A 19712-nucleotide genomic window follows, 5' to 3' on the forward strand; every position below is an offset into this window, starting at 1 on the left:
GTGAAAAGCCCACAACTTTTTCTTCTGTGCTCACGCTTTCCAGCCATAGAATTTGCATTGTACGTGGAGGAATATCCGGGTCTCTGTGGGGGGGTGGGGGGGGTACTTTCGGAAGCCCACGGCAAAACAGAGGACTGCTGTTGGTGGCTGCGCGCGGGAGTCGGGAGGCCCGGGTCGCGCACAACTCCCGGGTCGGTTGTCACCAGGACCTGTGTGTGGCATCTGACTCTCAATAAAATGGAGAATCCCTGCGCTGTGCACTTGGCCGATTCCTGGGCTCCTCCCCTTAGGCAGCGTTGCAGGCTTGGCAGATTACTTAACCCTCAGCTTCCTGCTCGGGGAGTAAGAGCACTTACGTGGTGAGGTTGCTGCAGGAACATACGAGGTGAGGTCATGAGATACTGCATGTGACAAAAGTACTTCGGAAGTACGCAAAAAGTGTTCTCCAACAAACCCCACTTGTGTGAGAGACACGTGGCACGTGGGCTGGGGTGTTAGGAGTAATAAACAAGACAAAAATCACTGCTTTGAAAATTAGAAAGCATTCTACAGATAGGGTATTAGTAAGAATATTAGCAGTGTGGATTACAAAACGAGTTCTTTTAGGTTTGATTAGAAATTTGTAATAGTCATAGGCAGAAAACTCTGCAATGGTGCTGGTCTTTCCCGGGAATATATTGCTACCTTTCTATGGGGGTAGGTGTACCTGATTTTCTCCACACTCAGGTTCTACCATCACAATGGTGAGTGGCCATGGATAAAACAACCAAAGAGCAAGGCAGGCAAACAGAAAAGACACTATTTTCAGGGTACAGTGTTCTAAAGATTGGAGCCAGGCCCCCGGGCAAGGACTCAGTAATCCATAAATCACAGACGTGACAACGCCCAGTGATTAAATAAGGAGATAAAACGTTAGACTTGCCACAAATAAAATATGGTATATCCAAACAATGGAATATTACTCCACCATAAAAAGGAATGAAGGATTAGAACAGAGTGCCCAGAAATAAACCCTAGCAAATATGGTCCAATAATTTTCAACAAGGGTGCTAAGACCATTCTTGGGCAGGGGGTGGGGTGGGGGGTGGAGGACAGTCTTTTCAACAAATGTTGTTGGAAAAATTGGATACCTACATGCAAAAGTATAAAGGTGGACCCTTGCCTTACACCATATATAAAAATTAACTCAAAATAGATACAAAAGACAAAGCTATAAACCTGTTAGAAGAAAACATAGGGGAAGAGCTTTATGTCACTGGATTTAGCAACGATTTCTTCAAAAGCACAGGCAATGAAAGAATAAATACATAAACAGGACTACATCAACACTTAAAACTTGTGCATTCAGGGTGCCTGGGTGGTTCAGTAGGTTGAACATCTGACTTCAGGTCAGGTCACGATCTCAGGGTTCGTGGGTTCGAGCCCCGCATCGAGCCCAATTCTGATCCTCTGTCTCCCCCTCTCTCTCTGCCCCTCCCCTGCTCACACTCTGTCTTTCAAAGTTAAAAGAAAAAAAACCAGGGGCACCTGGGTGGCTCAGTCAGTTAAGCTTCTGACTTCGACTCAGGTCACGATCTCACGGTCCATGAGTTTGAGCCCCGCGACAGGCTCTGTGCTAATAGTTCAGAGCCTGTAGCTGCTTCAGATTCTGTGTCTCCCTCTCTCTTTCCCCCTCCCCTGCTCGCTCTCTCTTCCTCTCTCTCTCTCAAAAATAAAAACCAAATAAATAAAACATTAAAAAAACACCTTGTGCATCCAAAAATATATAAAAATAAGAAAATAAAACTTGTGTGTCCAAGACCACAATTAACAGAGTGTAAAAGCAGCCTACAGAATGCGTGAATATATCTGCAAGTCAAATCCGATAAGCGGTTATTAGGGGTTATTATCCAGATTATACAAAGAACTCCTACTATGCAATAATAAAAAAACCTAGGGCACTTGGGTGGCTCAGTCGGTTAAATGTCACACTCTTGATTTAGGCTCAGGTCATGGAGCCTACTTTTTTTTTAGTTTATTTATTTTGAGAGAGAGAGAGAGAGAGAGAGAGAGCGCATGTGAGTGTGAGCGGGGGAAGGGCAGAGAGAAAGGAAAGAGAGAATCCCAGGTAGGCTCCATGCTGTCAGCGTAGAGCCCAATGAGGGACTGGATCTCACAAACCGAACTGTGAGATCATGACCTGAGTTGAAACCAAGAGTTGGACACTTAACCGACTGAGCCACCCAGGCACCCCTGGAGCCTACTTAAAAACAAACAAACAAAAAACAAAAAAAATCTAGATAAAACATGGGTAAAGTAAAAATAGATGTAAAATATTTAGCAAGATATTAGCAAACAGAATTCAGCACTACATAAAAATTATTATACACCATAACTAAGCAGGGTTTATTCCAGGGATGCAAGGCTGGTTCAGAAAAGATAATCTATGTCATCCACCATAGTAACAGGCTAAAGATTACACACACACACACACACACACACACACACACACACACACACACACAACTATTAGAGCTAATGAACAGCTCAAGGTTCCAAGATACAAGATCCATATACAAAAACCAATTGCATTTCTATATACTTGCAAGGAATAATCTGAAAATAAAATTTAGAAAACAATTCCACTTAACAGTGGCATCAAAAAGAATAAAATATTTAAAAATAAATTTAACAAATGAAGAAGACGACCTGCACACTGAAAACTACAAAATCTCATTGAGAGGAATTAAGATGTAAATAAATGGAAAGACATCATGTGTTATAAATTATAACAAGATGGTTAAGATGGCAATATTCTCCATCTTACATTTCCAACTGATCTCCAGAATCAGCATAATCCCTATGGAAATCTGTGCAGAAAACAGTTAACATAGCAGGCCCGGGAATGCTCTCACTGGAAAATCCTGCTTTCAAGGTTGGCCTTAGCTAGGATCTGGGAACTTGTGTTTGGGGAGGGTTCCCACCACCCCATCTGAAAAGAGTAGCTCAGTGTTCCTTAATTGTTCATGCAAACAGCATAGTTCACTGGCTTCCTCCTGGGAGTCTGGAATTTTGGTATGTGCTAGGCAGAAGGTACCTGCATGACGAGCCCCCTTAAGAACTTCTGGCACAGTCTCTAAATGAGCTTCTCTCACAGACAACATTTCACATATGTCATAACTCATTACTGGGAAGTTACACCAAGTCAAGCCAGTCACAAAAGACCTCCTATTGTATGATTCCGTTTGTGTGAAATGTCCAGAAGAGGCAAATCCACAGAGACAGAGCACCTACTATTTGCGAAGTCTATGATGTCGTGGTCAACTGGGCTCTGGAGTTGAGCAGTATGACTTGAACCTCACAACTGCTACTTGCTGGTACGTCAGTTTGATCAAGTTCCCCAATCTCTCCAAATCCACATGTCTTCACTGGAAACTGGAAAAAATAAAAGTATTCCCCAAGACTGGCATGAAGGTTAGATGACATAATGCATGAGAAGTGCCTAGTCCAGGGTCTAGCACATCATAAGCATCAATGGATGTTGGCTATTATTGGCTATTATTATAAAGCGTTAATGATCTCAACTCTTAGATCCCTCATAGAATTCGACAGTCTCAACCCTTCTCTTTCCACTGGGAAATTATGAAAACAGTTATGAGTTACAACAGCGGTTCTTAAAGTGTTCTCCCCAGACCACCAGCAATGGGGTGCATGGAAACTTCTCAGCAATGCAAATTCTTGACCCACTGAATCAGAAACTTGGGGAATGGGCCCTAGCAATCTGTGTTTCCACAGCCCTCTAGATAACTCTAATGCATGCTCAAGTTTGAAAAACAATAAATGATAGCACAGTGTTCAAAAGGGTGGGTTCTAGACCAGACCACAAGTGTTCAGATATTGAACACTTGAATCTGCCACTGGCAAGCTGTGTGATGTTAGGTAAGTAAATCATGCCTCTACTCTGGGGCTTAGTTTTCCCATCTGTAATATGGGGATAAGGATATAATCTAGTTTGTGGGGCTCCTGGGTGGCTCTGTCTGGGTGGCAGCCTGGAGCCTACTTTGGATTCTGTGTCTCCCTCTCTCTCTCTCTCTCTGTCCCTCCCATGCTCGTGCGTGCTCTCTCTCTCTTTCATAAATAAATAAATAAACAAACATTAAAAAAATCTAGTTCATAAGATTGTTGTGAAGTGCTTTAGAACAGTGACTGGCACACAGTAAGTGCTCAGTAGATGTCAGCTATTATCATAAGCTAGTTACCACTCAAATATGAAACATAAGAAATTTCCCAAGTTCATATAATTATTGGGGAACGAGATATGGAAAGTTGGATTAGTAACACACGTAGAACATGTTTACAACAAAGTTTTTTAAAGTCACCAGGATAGGGGTGCCTGGGTGGCTCAGTCAGTTAATCCTCTGACTCAACTTGGGCTCAGGTCATGAGCTCACAGTTTGTGAGTTTGAGCCCCACATCAGGCTCTGTGCTGACAGCATGGAGCCTGCTTAGGATTCTCTCTCTCTCTTTCTCTCTCTCTCTCTTTGCCTCTCCCTTGTTCTCTCTCTTTCTGTCTCTCAAATAAATAAACTTAAAAAAAGTCACAAGGATATATCATTATACAAAGTTTAAAAAAAATTTTTTTAAACATTTATTTTTGAGACAGAGAGAGACAGAGCATGAACGGGGGAGGGTCAGAGAGAGAGGGAGACACAGAATCTGAAACAGGCTCCAGGCTCTGAGCTGTCAGCACAGAGCCCGACGTGGGGCTCGAACTCACGGACCTCAAGATCATGACCTTAGCTGAAGTCGGCCGCTCAACTGACTGAGCCACCCAGGTGCCCCATACAAAGTTTTTTTAAAAAAATTTTTTTTCAACGTTTTTTTTTTCTTTTTGGGACAGAGAGAGACAGAGCATGAACGGGGGAGGGGCAGAGAGAGAGGGAGACACAGCATCGGAAACAGGCTCCAGGCTCTGAGCCATCAGCCCAGAGCCCGACGCGGGGCTCGAACTCGCGGACCGTGAGATCGTGACCTGGCTGAAGTCGGACGCTCAACCGACTGCGCCACCCAGGCGCCCCCAAAGTTTTAAAAAGAATTGAAGAAACACTCTTCCCCTGAGATTTAAGACAGTATATATAGGGGTGCCTGGGTGGCTCAGTTGGTTAAGCGTTCGACTTCAGCTTAGGTCATGATCTCACAGTTTATGAGTTCAAGCCCTGTGTAGGGCTCTGTGCTGACAGCTCAAAGCTTGGAGCCCTGACAGCTCAGAGTTTGGAGCCCGCTTTGGATTCTGTGTCTCCCTCTCTCTCTGTCTCTCCCTCTCCTTAAAAATAAATAAACATAAAAAAAAGTGTATATAGCTGCACTAGCCCCCCACTACCCCCACTCCACCCTCTGTGTTTGAGTAGAAACCAAAGTGCAAAAGGGATCCTAGAGTAAAGTCATGCCTTGTGGTTAAACAAAGGAAAAAGTGACATGGAAAACAAAAGTTGTGGGTGGGTCACACTTAAAAAAACCAAAAATGTTTGCAGGCTAATGCCCACCAGCAGTTAAGTTCCATTAGCAGACATCTGGTGGTCCTATCTTGGTACGTTAAGCAGACTTAAGTCTTACGCTCCTGTGAATACCTATGGCACCATTTATTTCCTGGGTGGTACATCAGTATGGCTTTCTTCACGTTCTTTAAATTATTTCCAGGTCTTCTTACCCATAAATCATGCATGGAAACAGCAAAGATTTTGGAGACTTCCCAGTTTGGCTTAAATGCCTGCAATCCCGGGTCAGTGACTTCATCTCTAGGAGTTGAAGGGCTTTAGAAAAGAATCTGGTTGCAGGAAGGGCAGTGCCCAGGGCACTAGTTTTGAATCTGTTTGCACAAGAGCATACTTTTTTTTTTTTTTTAAACTTAGGTGAAATGTTTATTTAGGGTGCCGAGTGGGTGGGGAAGCATTAAAGGAAATTTTGGCAGAAGGGAATCAAATTCTCCTCCCCACTCTCCAGCCCAGCTCTTGATCCACCCTGGAATGTAAAAATCTGTTCCCCAAATAGTTGTTGAGAGAAACGAATGATCCCGGCCCAGTGCTGGCAGATCTGCGTAAGATGCTATCCGTGTGCACAAATGTCAACTAGGGTGGTCCACGCTGCCCTCCAGGTCTTCTGCTGGCTTTGTAGAATATTGTGTTATTAATTTCTAATCACCCTTGAACCTGTTGACCCTTGAACAACATGAGGGGTAGGGGCTCCGACCCCACGCGCAGTCAGAAATCCACATATAACTTTTGATTCTCCCCAAACTTAACTACTAATAGCCTATTGTTGGCTGGAAGCCTTGCCAATAATGTAGTCAATCAACACATATTTTGTATGTTATGCGTATCATATGCTGTATTCTCACAATAAAGTAAGCTAGAGAAAATAAAGGTTATTGAAGAACATAAGGAAATTATATTTATAGGATTGTACTTATCAGAACAACCCACATGGACCCGCATAGTTTTTTTTTTTTAAGATTTTCTTTTTAAGTAATCTCTACACACAATGTGGGGCTCGAACTCACAACCCCAAGACCAAGAGTCACATGCTCCACCACTCCACTGACTGAACCAGCCAAGTTTAAAACTATGTTATTCAAGAGTCGGCTGTCGCTAGACATGGCAGTCACAGAGATGCCTTTCAGATGACCCTTCAAGAGGCCAAGAAGCACGTGAAAAGATAGCCAACATCGCTAATTGGAGAAATGCCAGTCAAGCCACAAGGGGAGAATATCTTGCCCAGCCATTAGGATGGCGATTCTTCAAACAAAAACAAAACCCAGAAACTAAGAAGCCTTGCAGAGGATGCGGACAATCGGAACCCTCGTGCTTTGCTGGTAGGAATGTAAAACGGTGCAGCTCATGTGAAAAACAGTATGGTGTTGCTCAAAAAATTAAAAATACTCGGGCGCCTGGGTGGCTTAGTCGGTTAAGCGTTCGACTTTGGCTCAGGTAATGATCTCGTGGTTTGTGGGTTCAAGCCCCGCGTCAAGCTCTGTGCTGACAGCTCGGGGCCTGGAGCCTGCTTCATATTCTGTGTCTCCCTCTCTCTCTGCCCCTCCCCTGCTCATACTCTGTTTCTCTCTGTCTCAAAAATAAATAAAACATTAAAAAAAAAATACAATAGCTACATGATCCCACAATTCCACTTTCGGGCATATAGCCGAAAGAAAGCAGGATCTGGAAGAGATCTTTGTATACCCATGTTCATAGCAGCATTATTTACTCTAGCCAAAAGGTGGAAGCAACCCAAATGTTCATCCACAGATGAATGGATAAGCAGAATGTAGCCTAGCCCTACGGCGGAATGAATTTCTGACAGTTGCTACAACATGCATGAATCTGAGAACGTGATGCTGAGCGAAAGAAGCCAATCATAAAAAGGCAAGTGCTCAGGGCGCCCAGGTGGCTCAGTCGGTTGAGCGTCTGACACTTCGGCCCAGGTCATGATCTCACAGTTCGTGAGTTCAAGCCCCGCCTCGGGTTCTGTTCTGACAGCTCAGAGCCTGCTTCAGATTCTGTGTCTCCCTCTCTCTCTGCCTCATCCCCACTCATGCTCTCTCTCTGTCTTAAAAATAAATAAAACATTAAAAAAGAAAAAGGCAAGCGTTCTACGGTTCTGCTTACACGAGGTGCCTGGAATAGTGAAATCCATAGAGGCAGAAAGCAGAACAGTGGTTACCTGGAACAGGGGGCTGGGCTGGGGGAGTTTTTATTTAATGGAGACAGAGTTTTAATTTTGCAAGATAAAAAAAAAAGTTCTGGTGGTTGGTTGCACAACAATGTAAATACACTTAACACTATGGAGCTGTATGCTTAGAAATTAAATGGCAATCAGAATTTAAATGGTAAACTTTATGTTTCCTCTGACCACAATTAACAATTAAAAAAAAAAAAAAAAAAGGAACGCACTGGCCGGTCAGTGCGAGGGTTGTGGTTCGCTGACTGCCTCTAGCTTCAGCACCTTTGGATTCCGCACAGCATTCTTGCCAGGGCACACTTCCCAGGGGCTCTCAGCTGATGACTGAGCGCAGCAGGGAGACGAGGACCACGCCATTTGTGTCCCCCACGGGACAGCTCTAAGGGGCAACCTGCTCTGGGTCCTCCCCCGCTCCGTGGTCAAGTGCACGCTGTAGTCTGAGGCCCTCACTTCCTGTTTCTTTCCTTTCCTTTCTAACATGTCAAATCTGCATCCTGGTCTGAAGGCGAGTTTCTCTGCCCAGCGTTGCTTCCTCCTTCTCTGTGACTCACAGGTGTATCTCCACTAACCCCCTTTGCGCTCCTAAGTTGGTCTGACCCTTTGCTCACCAGAGGACCTAACTAACACAAGACACGTGTAAATATATGCTCACTGTGAAAAATTGTAAATGTTCCTTGAGTAGATATAAGAGGTGAGAGATCCTCCCCCTGCAGTCCTGCCACTACCCCAGAAACAGCTAATGCTGGCAGCTTGATGTAACCTACCTACACCCGCACTCATCTAGTAGCCACCAGCATGCGAGCTCTTGAAATGTGGCTAGTCCTAACCAAATTATAAGTGCACACTGGAATTCAAAAATGAGAATATAAGCTGTCTCTCTAATGATACTTCTACTGATTACCTGTTAAAATGATGTTTAGAATGTGTTGGGTTTATTCTATTTAGAATAAATGATTAAAATTACCTTCACTGGTTTCTTTTTACTTTTTTTTTTTCAACGTTTATTTATTTTTGGGACAGAGAGAGACAGAGCATGAACGGGCAAGGGGCAGAGACAGAGGGAGACACAGAATCGGAAACAGGCTCCAGGCTCTGAGCCATCAGCCCAGAGCCCGAACTCTGGGGCTCGAACTCACGGACCGCGAGATCGTGACCTGGCTGAAGTCGGACGCTCAACCGACTGCGCTACCCAGGCGCCCCTCTTTTTACTTTTTTAATGTGGTTACTATAAAACTTAAGATGACACGTGTGGCTGACACCCTCTTTTTATGGAACATCACTGCTCTAGATCAGTGTGGTCTGACAGAACTTTCTACGGTGATGGAAATATTCTGTATCCACACTGTCGGATACGCGAGCCACTAGCTGCCACATCTATGGAGCACTTGAAATGCGGCTGATCCGACTGGGAAACCAAGTTTTTAAATTTTAAAAATTGGAATGAATTAAGTTGACCTTTATACAGCCAGCCGCAAAGGGCCAGAGGCCACCATGCTGGCAGCCACGGTGCCTCCTGGATGTTCACGTATGTACACACTTCCACGCACATATTTACATTTGATCGAGGTATAAACATGTTATACCTTCTATGTTAAGGTGCACAGATCTCTGTTGTACACCTTGATGGATTTTCATAAACGTGTAACTCTATAACCACCATCAAGATAAAGATATAAAACATTCCCAGCACTCCAGGAGACTCCCTCATGCCCTATCCCAATCAGTAATAACTTCCCCCATAAGAAAGCTCTATTTTGACCCTTATCATTGTCACAGGTCAATGCTGCTTGTCCTAGAATTTCCCATAAATTAAAATGTGTAGACTGTACTCTTTGAGTCCGGTTTCTTTGCTCATCATCATATCTGAGAGATTCAACCACATTGTTAAATATGGTAGTAAGTTTCTTCTTTTTTCTTTCTAAACACACGCATATGTATTTTAAATTTTTTAATGTTTATTATTTTTGAGAGAGAGAGACAGTGTGCAAGCAGGGGAGGGGCAGAGTGAGAGGGAGACACAGAATCTGAAACAGCTCCAGGCTCTGAGCTGTCAGCACAGAGCTCGATGTGGGGCTCGAACTCACGAACCGTGAGATCATGACCTGAGCCGAAGTCGGACGCTTAACCGACTGAGCCACCCAGGTGCCCCTCCACACAGATGCATTTTATAAACTTTTAATTTAAGAACAACTTCAGATTTGGGGCACCTGGGAGAACACTACTTTATCTGCTTTGGCCGCTGGGGAGCCTTTAGGTGGCTCCAGTGTCCCTGTGACATCATCATCATTGTTTTTTGTTTTGCTTTGTTTTTAGCCCTTCCTTACTTTCTGGCACTACAAGTTGCTCCAAGCTCACCTTGTGTATTTCTTGCCCCAGTGCTAGAACTGCCATTTCTCCAAGGAGCACTGGTTATTATTATTATTTTTTTAATGTTTATTTTTGAGAGAGTACAAACGGGGGAGGGGCACAGAGAGAGAGGGACAGAGGATCCGAAGCCAGCTCTGCGCTGACAGCAGAGAGCCTCATGCGGACTCAAACTCACGAACCATGAGATCATGACCTGTGCTGAAATCGGACGCTTAACTGACTGAGCCACCCGGGCGCCCTGGCACTGGTTACTTTTATTAGAGGATGATACCAGAAAACAAGATCTGGGTGCTAGGTTGTGCTGGTTGCTACTGAGGTGCACATGAATATTTAACAAAACTTTTCTTAACGTGGTAAACACATATGCATATTTACGATTTCAACTCTTCATAGGTGTGCAGTGCAGTGGCATTAGGTGCATTCACAATGTTGTGGAGCCATCACCCTCCTTTTCCAGAACTTGTTCATCCTCCTGAACTAAACCTCTGCATCCATGAAACACTAACATTACACCCCCAACATTCTACTTTCTGTCTCTGTGAACTTGACTATTCTAGGTCCCTCATGTAAATAAATGGAATCATACAATATTTGTTCTTTTGGGCCAGCTTATTTCACTTAGCACAATGTCTCCTAGGTTAATCCACATTATTGCAATGATCAGAATTTCCTTCCTTTTTTTAAATTTTTATTTTTTTAATTTTAAGTAGGCTTCATGCCCAGCATGGAACCCAATGTGGGGCTTGAACTCGCAATCCTGAGATCAAGACATGAGCTGAAATCAAGAGTCAGACACTTAACCAACTGAGCAACCCAGGTGCCCCATCAATACTTTTTTAAGAGAGAGAGCACACACAAGTTGGGGAGGCGCAGAGAGAGGGAGAGAGAGCATCTCAAGCAGGCTCCACCCTGTCAGAGCAGAACCCGATGTGGGGCTCAATCCCACAACTTTGGGATCATGACCTGAGCCGAAATCAAGAGTTGGTTGCTCAACCGACTGAGTCACCCAGGTGCTCCATACGTTTTAATTAATAATATATTTTTAGAAAACATACTACGAAGAAAGCCGTAGATATTTAGAAACTATGTTCACCTACCAAATAAAGATTCAATAAAGGGGCACGCCGGATGGCTCAGTCAGTTAAGCATCCAACTCTTGATTTCAGCTCAGGTCATGATCTCATGGTTCATGGGATCGAGCCCCAGGTCAGGTTCCTCTCTCACTCCTTGGGATTCTCTCTCTCTCCCTCTCTCTTTGCCCCATCCCAGCTCACACACTCTCTGCTTCTCAAAATAAATACATAAAAACTTAAATTTAATGAAGACTAGATAACAGTAATACCGTTCTTAGTAATTAGAGATAAACTTACCTTCTAAGGATAAGATTACATTGAAGATACCAGTTGCAGAAATCATCCACTTGTAAGGATTAATCAGAAAATGAGTGGCTTAAGAAAACCACCAGACACCCACCATCAAATTTAAGCACAACTGTATCGAAGAATTTCAAGGTGTAACACAATCAAGTTGTAATCTTCATAAGCACCTATGAAAAAAGAAACATACCATAATCAGAATGCATACATCTGTTCTACAAATATTTATTGACCACCTGTTTCTCTCTTCCCTCCTACACCCAAGTTTTAAATCTGGGCTTCTTAACCATGACTCTAACGGGCAGGAGTCTTTTAGTATGCTTCAAGAATCATTTGGGGACTTGCAAAAGATGCAAATTTCCAGAGATTCTGAGCTCTCAGATCCCAGCGGGGCCCAGAAAATGGCATTTTAACAAGTTCCCACATGATTCTAAAGTCAAAGGCCCCAAGCTCAATTTAAAAAGCTATTTTGCTTGTGTCGAAAGTGAATTTATTAAATTTAGGGGTTGGGAAAATGTACAAAATTTCATGTTGTTAAAGAAAAATTTTAGGAGTGAGCCTATGAGCAAGGACAAATCTTTATTTAGGTTTGCAAACCCAGAAGGACAATCCAAATCAGTTGGTGTGCCTGTCCAAAGAGGACAAGGAGAGGTGGTATTTTTAAGGCTTATTTTATTTTTAAGGCTTAAAACTACAGCGAGGGAGAAATTTCAGTTGGTATGGGTCACTCAGCGACTGGCTGACTGATTTTGCTCAGTATTGTGAGACAAGTGGAACTTTCCAGGTGTCTAAACACCAAGACGTTTATCATGATTCCAGGAAGTGGCTGCTCTCTGGAAAACTCCATAAAATGGTGGCTGTTGCAAGATGGAGTCAGGGTTGTCAACCCTTCCCTGGCCCCTTCTCTTCTTCATTTCCCATTGATCAGTTATGGTGGGGGAAATTCATTACAGTGGAGTCCTTCCTTGCCCAAGTCCTTCCTTCCTCTGCTCATACTCTTGTCTCTCTCTCAAAATAAATATTTATTAAAAAATTTTTTTTAGTATTTTTGAGAGAGAGAGAGAGAGAGCGAGCATGCAAGCAGGGGAGGGACAAAGAGAGGAAGATGCAGAATTAAAAGCAGGTTCCAGGCTCCGGGCTGTCAGCATAGAGCCCGACACGGGGCTTGAACGCATGAACCCATGAGATCATGACCTGAGCCGAAGTGAACGCCACCCAGGTGCTCCAAATAATATAAATAAATATTAAAAAAAAAAAAAGAAAAATATAAATAATATTTAATATAATTAAATATTAAATTAAATAAAATAAAATTAAATAAAATATTTAATATAAATAAATATTAAAAAAAAAAAAGCATGCTCTTCTGACTGGGTCAGCCAGGCACCTGCCTTTTTATCTTTAAAAAACAGTTGTAGTTTGATAAGATTATAGCAATCAGCTAATGCAAAGATGAGATTTACATCTGTAGAGACCACACTAGGTCCCAGGTGGACATATCTTACAGAGGAAGTGAAATTAGGGATAGGAATAATGTCAAAACAGGGAAAGGAGGTTGAAGCCAATGGAGTTAGGATGCCTCTGGGGTGGAGGAGCGATGGTTAGAGGCACTGCACATGATCCTAATCTATGGGGCATTTTTACTGAACGAAGAAGAGTTAAAAGGGAGCATTTAGTATTTGGTTGGGATGTCTGCTGAGTGGGTTATGCTGACACGCAACAATTCTTCAGCGGGGGTGGGGGGGAATCCCCCGGGCTATGGTTGGGACAGCTTAATAATGGAGTTAGTATTCCAATCAGAGGCGGTTCTCTGTTTGATGGAACTTAGTAGTAACAATATTGTTAACTGGTTTTTCACCTTGAATTTGTATAGGAGTTGAGAACAAAGGGTAGAGACTATAGGGTGTCAAGTCTTATTATTATTTTTAAAATTATTTTTTTAAGTAATCCCTATTCCCAACGTGAAGTCTGAATTCACAACCCCAAGATCAAGAGTCGCATACTGTACCGACTGAGCCAGCCAGGTGCCCCAGTGTCAAGTCTTATTAAAACCTAAGAGTTAATAAGGAAGTCTTCAGTTAAGAACTCGAACCAACGGAGCAGGCAGAAGTCATGAATGACTTCAGGCCTATCTTGGGTGGTGGAAACAAGACAAAAGGAAAAAAATGAGAATTCAAGTAAAAGGAGGGTTCTGGCTTGATCCTAAATTTTGGGTATCAGCTTTTGGGATCAGACATTGTCTCCTTCAGTTCTGGGTTTCTGAAAGTTGTTTTCAGAATCTGGAGCCCTTTTTAAATGAGAAACATGAATCTATACATGAGTCAGCCCCTTGTAGCTTTGCTGCACACAAGGCGGTTAACAATACCCGATAAAGTCCTTTCCATTTCAGCCGTAAAGAATCTCTAAGTTGATGTGTCCTCCAATATATTAGATCTCCAGGCTTAAGGTTGTGAGTATTTTGTCTCTCAGGAGCACTCTTTAAAATGAATCTTGAACAAATTTGGCCTTCCATATATATTCTGTACTGAAGAATTTCTCCTTATAACAAAGTAGAGGGCAAGGGATCCTCAACTATGTTCATAGGGCACTCGGCGATGATTTTGAATGGAGACAAGTGAGCCCTTCCATTAGGGGTAGATCTTAGATTTAAAAGGACAAGAGGCAAAGCTGTGGGCTGCGGTAGACCAAAGGCAGAGGTTGGTTTGGCCGACTGAGTTTTGATTATGCCATTAGAGTGTTCAACTAATCCTGTGAATATCGAGGATGGTAGGTGCAATGAAAATGTTGAGAGATGGCCAGATTTTGCAGACCTCTCAGATAGTATGACCAGAAAAAAATGTGTTCCTCAATCACCGTGTAGCTGTCAAGGAATGCCCCAATCGGGAATGATTTTTTTCTAATAGGTTTCTGGCCACTGCTTTTGCTGTTGCTTGAGTGCAAGGAAATGCCTTGGTCTGGTGAGAAACACACAGATCATTACCATTGAGGAAGCTGGATGAAATCAATTTGCCAGATGTCAAAAGGCCCACTGGGAAGAGGAACTTGACCTAATGCAGTGTGATATGGTTTCCCAAGATTGTGCAAGGGGCTAAATTGTACATTTTGAAATATTTGTTGGGCAATAGTTGGAGATGGCTTCCAACAGTATTGTGCCCATAGGACCACTTTATTTGTGCCCCATATGTCATACAGATGGACATTTGTGAATCAGAAGTTAAGTGTCACATCTTTGGTGGCCGGGTCAGCATAATGATTGACCTTGGCTTCAGGGGTATCTTATTTGAAACGGGCTTGAACTTTTTTTTTTTTTTTTTAAAATTTTTTTTTCAATGTTTATTTATTTTGGGGACAGAGAGAGACAGAGCATGAACGGGGGAGGGGCAGAGTGAGAGGGAGACACAGAATCGGAAACAGGCTCCAGGCTCCGAGCCATCAGCCCGGAGCCTGACGCGGGGCTCAAACTCACGGACCGCGAGATCGTGACCTGGCTGAAGTCGGACGCTCAACCGACTGCGCCACCCAGGCGCCCCGAAACGGGCTTGAACTTTTAATAGATAAGCTGGAGAGAACTTTTAATAGATAAGCTGGAGGGAAGGAGAATGGTGTCAAGTAGTTTTAATATGTAAGTTTTTAAAAACATTTTTATTTTATTTTTAAGCTTTATTTAATTTGAGAGAGAGAGGAGAGCACACACAAGCAAATGAGGGAGGAGCAGAGAGAAGGAGAGAGAGAATCCCAAAATCTGTATTTGGGAATTTCATGAAGGTCTAATCAAGGGGTAAGTAATGAGTCAGTTACAAGGATGCCGTCACAGGATGTGTTCAGTTGAGTTTTGGAGGGGTAAGGGACATAAGGTAGAAGGACTGAGAGGGGGACAATGAGAGACTAAAACGTTCGGAGAGCAAAGAAACCAGAGTTCCAATTTTCTAAGTCAACTGGCAGACAGGTGTGTGTGGTGGGAGTCTAACAGAGTTCTAACTGTATGTAGGCCTAATACCTATGGGGGAGAATCTAGTGTTCATTTTTTGGTGGCAGTAATGAGTATAGAGTATACTCATATAATGAGTATACAGGTGGGTTGTCAGGGCACGGAGGCAGGGAGGTGAACCTTTGGCCACAGGGTCTAATTGAAGACTGCCATACCCTTGGGGGCATTGTAGGCCTCCATGCCTTTGGGAAAGGATGTTCAAATGGACAAAAACAAAGAAAGGCAGTTGGTAATTAGGGTGTCCTGGAGCTGCAGAAGAGGTGAGGTTTTTTTTGTTTGGTTGGTTTTAAATTTATTTATTTATTTTTGAGAGAGAGAGAGAGAGAGAGAGAGAGAGAGAGAGGCAGAGAGAGAAGGAGAGGCAGAGAGAATCCCAAGCAGGCTCTGCACTGACAGTGCAGAGCCAATGTGGGACTTGAACCCACGAACAGTGAGATCATGACCTGAGCCAAAGTCAGACACTTAACCGACTGAGCCACCTAGGCACCCCTGTTTTTTAAAGATATAAAGGCAGGCACCTCGCTGACTCAATTGGAAGAGCATGCAACTCTTTTTTTTTCTTTTTTCTTTTTTTAATATTTATTTATTTCGAGAGAGAGACAGAGTACGAGCAGGGGAGGGGCAGAGAGAGAGGAAACACAGAATCCAAAGCAGGCTCGAGGCTCGGAGCTGTCAGCAGAGCCCGATTAGGGCTTAAACTCACAGACTGCGAGATCATGACCTGAGCCACCCAGGTGCCCCAAGAGCATGAAATTCTTGATCTCAAGTAGAGTTTGAGCCCCACGTTGGGTATAGAGATTATTTAAATAAACAAATAAACTTAAAAAAAAAATAACAAAGGAGCTTCTTAAGACCATGGGATCAGGTTTGGAGTGGTAGTAGTATGGAAGGCTTAGTGTAAGGGTTGAGCTATGAGGAAATATTTGGGAATCCAAGGGCGACAGTATCTAGCAAGACCCAGGAAACCGTGTAATTGCCTTTTAGTCTTAGGGTTGAGAGAACTGGGTGAAGGTAGTAATTCTGTCTGGTTCTATTTTTAGCCCATCTGGCAGAAAGGTGGCCTAGGAATTTGACTGAGGCAGAACAGAATTGTCATTTATCTTTAGATACTTTGTGTCCTTTGTTGGCTAATTGCTTCAGAAGGCATTTAGTGTCAGTGCCACAGGCCTTTAGGGTAGGAGAACATAATAATAAATCATCTATATATTGCAAAGTGTAGATATCCCAGGGAAATCAAGATCTTGTAGGTCAGCATGGAAGGTTTGAGAGAAACAGGCAAGGCTTTCATTATATCCCTGGGGTAGGATTCTCCAAATGTGTTGTTGATTGTTCCACGTAAAAGTAGAAAGATACTGACTTTGGGGGTCGACAGGGATGCTGAAAAAGGCACTGCATAAGGCAACAACAGAAAAAGCAGTGGTTGCAGCTGGTATATTAGAAAGGAGGGTGTGGAAGTCAGGAGCAACAGAGTGACAGGGTATGACAGTACTGGTAATTGCCCTGAGGTCTTGAACAAGATAGTTTCCTCTATTACGGAGCTCTTTAACTGGAAAAATGGGGGTAATACAAGGACTAGTAATGGGGATGATCAATCCTTTGTTGATAACAGGAGTTATTCTTATAATGGCCATAAGTACTGCTTAATATTGGGTGAGGCCTTTATTAAAAAAAAATTTTTTTTTAACGTTTATTTAGTTCTGAGACAGAGAGAGACAGAGCATGAACGGGGGCGGGGCAGAGAGAGAGGGAGACACAGAATGGGAAACAGGCTCCAGGCTCTGAGCGGTCAGCATAGAGCCCGACGCGGGGCTCGAACCCACGGACTGCGAGATCATGCCCTGAGCTGAAGTCGGACACTTAACCGACTGAGCCACCCAGGCGCCCCTGGGTGAGGCCTTTAATGATCAATTTGAATAGTTATTGGGGAACCAAGGTTATGTGTCATATATCGGTGGAAGAGGTGGCCCACAATTGATCAGGGAGTGCATTTAAGAATGGGGGGCAGTGGACTGACTGGAGGACAGTCCTGAACAGATCAGTAGAATTAGGAATTCTGAAGCTTGAGAAGGCAGATCTAATAGCATTTCATTTTTTTGGTCAAAGGAAATATGGGCCCAGTGAGCCTGCAAAAAATTTCTTCCTAAGAAAAGTGTTTGGGAAAGGGGGTGGTGCACCTCGCTGGTTCAGCCTATAGACCATGTGACTCTTGATCTCAGGGTCCGGAGTTCAAGCCCCAAGTTGGACATGGAGCCAACTTGAAAAAAAAAAAAAAGTGCTGGGGATGAGGGCACCCATAAAAAGGAATGGTTGCCTTGTTAAGTGCCAAGAATAAATCTAGGGGTTGAGATAATGGGATAGTTGGTGGCTGATTAAGCACCCTGATCATGGTCAGATGCTTTCGTATTCTTGAGGCAGGGGACTGGAAAATAAATTGCGGCTGAGGACTGAATAAGGTGCCCTAATGTCTATAAGAATAAAACCATCTTCATTCTGAATTGTTATAGGTGTTTGCTAAGAGAAAGGGGAAAATCCCCTTTTTGTCCTCAAATCTGATAAAGGAATGGTTTTTGAGATTTTTGTTCTTTTGGAACCACCGTTTATATTTCAAGTATTCCTTTTTGGAAGGTTCAGGATTTATTTATTTATTTTGTACTGCCTTCTAATTTATTTTGAGGTCCCCACATATGGGGAATCATTTTGACTAAATTTGCAACTATATCAGTAGTTTTTTCTAGGGCCTCATTATGAGGAAATTTTAAATCCTGTAGGGGGTCTTCCCATCCAGCCTTATTTACCCATTCTTGGGCCTATATTGGTCCAACAAGCATGCGCACTAGTTGGTAAAGGTCAGAAGGGCCTGGATTATAGGCACTGATAGTCCAAATTAGTTGTCGGGTAAACTCTTCGGGATTTTCTTTAGGGTTAGGAAAGTCTTGCAAGATTTAGAAGTTCTGTTTAGGACCAGAGGGTCAGAGGACCAGATTACTGGGATTAGGGCTAGTGCGTTTGACTTTGAAAGGGGCTATGATGTTAATTTTGGGAGTGTGGATGGTGGCAAGGCTGGGGAGGGAGAAACTTCAAAGAATAAGAAGGTTGGAAAGACCTGCATACACTGGAGGAAATGGAAGGCGTGCAGTGGGGGGGGGGGGGGGGGGGGGAATTGGATGGAAGAGGAGTGGGTCATTTTTGATTCAGTATTGAGTTGTTCTAATCCTTTTCATCTTTCTTTGGTTATTGAAGTTTTTTTTTCCTTTTGCAGAGGCCAGAGCGGAGTCTGTTCTTTTGGAGGCTACTTCCAAAAGTACCAATTGAAATAGGTTTCCACTGATTTGGGGAAGTATGATAGTTTCACCTTTCCAATTGTGCTCTTAAATACACCAATTTAGGGATACCAAAGGTGCGCCCAACGGGACCAGGGAGGTTTTAAATGATCCTTAGTGATTTGAGCCCAGGTTGAGGAAATTTACAGCTCCCTGGGCCCCAGATGGCTGGTGAGTAAGAGCTCTTTCTGAGAGATTGGTACCCATTCTGCGTTGGAAGAATCCTTCCCTGAATTGCTAGCAGAAAAGTCTCCTGAATTCTACCAAGGTGGGTGGTCGGGGATGTGAGAGGACCATACCTGTCATCCCCCACTCCCAGCCCGGGATTATAGGAGCCGCCGGAAGAGAAGCAACCCCGGGCTGCGGTGCTCGCTTCTGCAGGTCCAGAAATCCGCAGGAGGTGTCTAGGTCGCTTCATATCCCAAACTCGGCTCCAAACTGTTAAGCAAAAACCTCAGGAACGAGCCTATAAACGAGTGAAAAGGAGTCAAAGCTTTCTTTGGGTTTGCAAACTGGGAAGGGCAGTCCAAGTTAGCTGGTGTGCCCGTCCGCAGAGTTGTTTTTAAAGCTTAAAGCCCCAACGAGGGAGAAATTTCAGTTGGAAATTCAGTTGGTTGCCGAGTAATCGGTTGACCTCTTTTGCCTCACTATTATGAGATGGGGGAACTTCCCGGGTGTTCAAACCTCAGGATGTTTATCATGATTTCAAGAGGTGGCGGCTCGTCGGGGAACCCCACAAAATGGTGGCCGCCGCAAGATGGAGTCAGGGTTGTCAACCCTTCCCTGAACCCTTTTCTCCCTTGGTGTGAACCAGCACACGCATCCTTTGAAGACGCTACTACACCACCCGATTTCCAAACTGCGTCTGAGAACTGACACTCTCGCTGCGCTGCCAGATCCCTTCGCTGCGGAGGGCGATTCGGCCACTCCCAGACCACTAACTGCACTTTC

General features: G+C 43.6%; 1 long non-coding RNA gene across 1 annotated transcript; it reads right to left on the reverse strand.

Annotated features, from left to right (window-relative positions):
* Positions 1–3084: 3084 nt before the first annotated feature.
* On the reverse strand, positions 3085–19686 carry LOC115527908. Its single transcript, XR_004344319.1, has 4 exons — positions 19639–19686; positions 19061–19227; positions 11448–11623; positions 3085–3414 (listed from the first exon to the last, which is right to left on the reverse strand). It is a non-coding gene; the product is annotated as an uncharacterized LOC115527908 (long non-coding RNA).
* Positions 19687–19712: the final 26 nt, after the last annotated feature.

The sequence above is a fragment of the Lynx canadensis genome, chromosome D3, assembly GCF_007474595.2.
Source record: "Lynx canadensis isolate LIC74 chromosome D3, mLynCan4.pri.v2, whole genome shotgun sequence".
NCBI classification, from domain to species: domain Eukaryota; kingdom Metazoa; phylum Chordata; class Mammalia; order Carnivora; family Felidae; genus Lynx; species Lynx canadensis.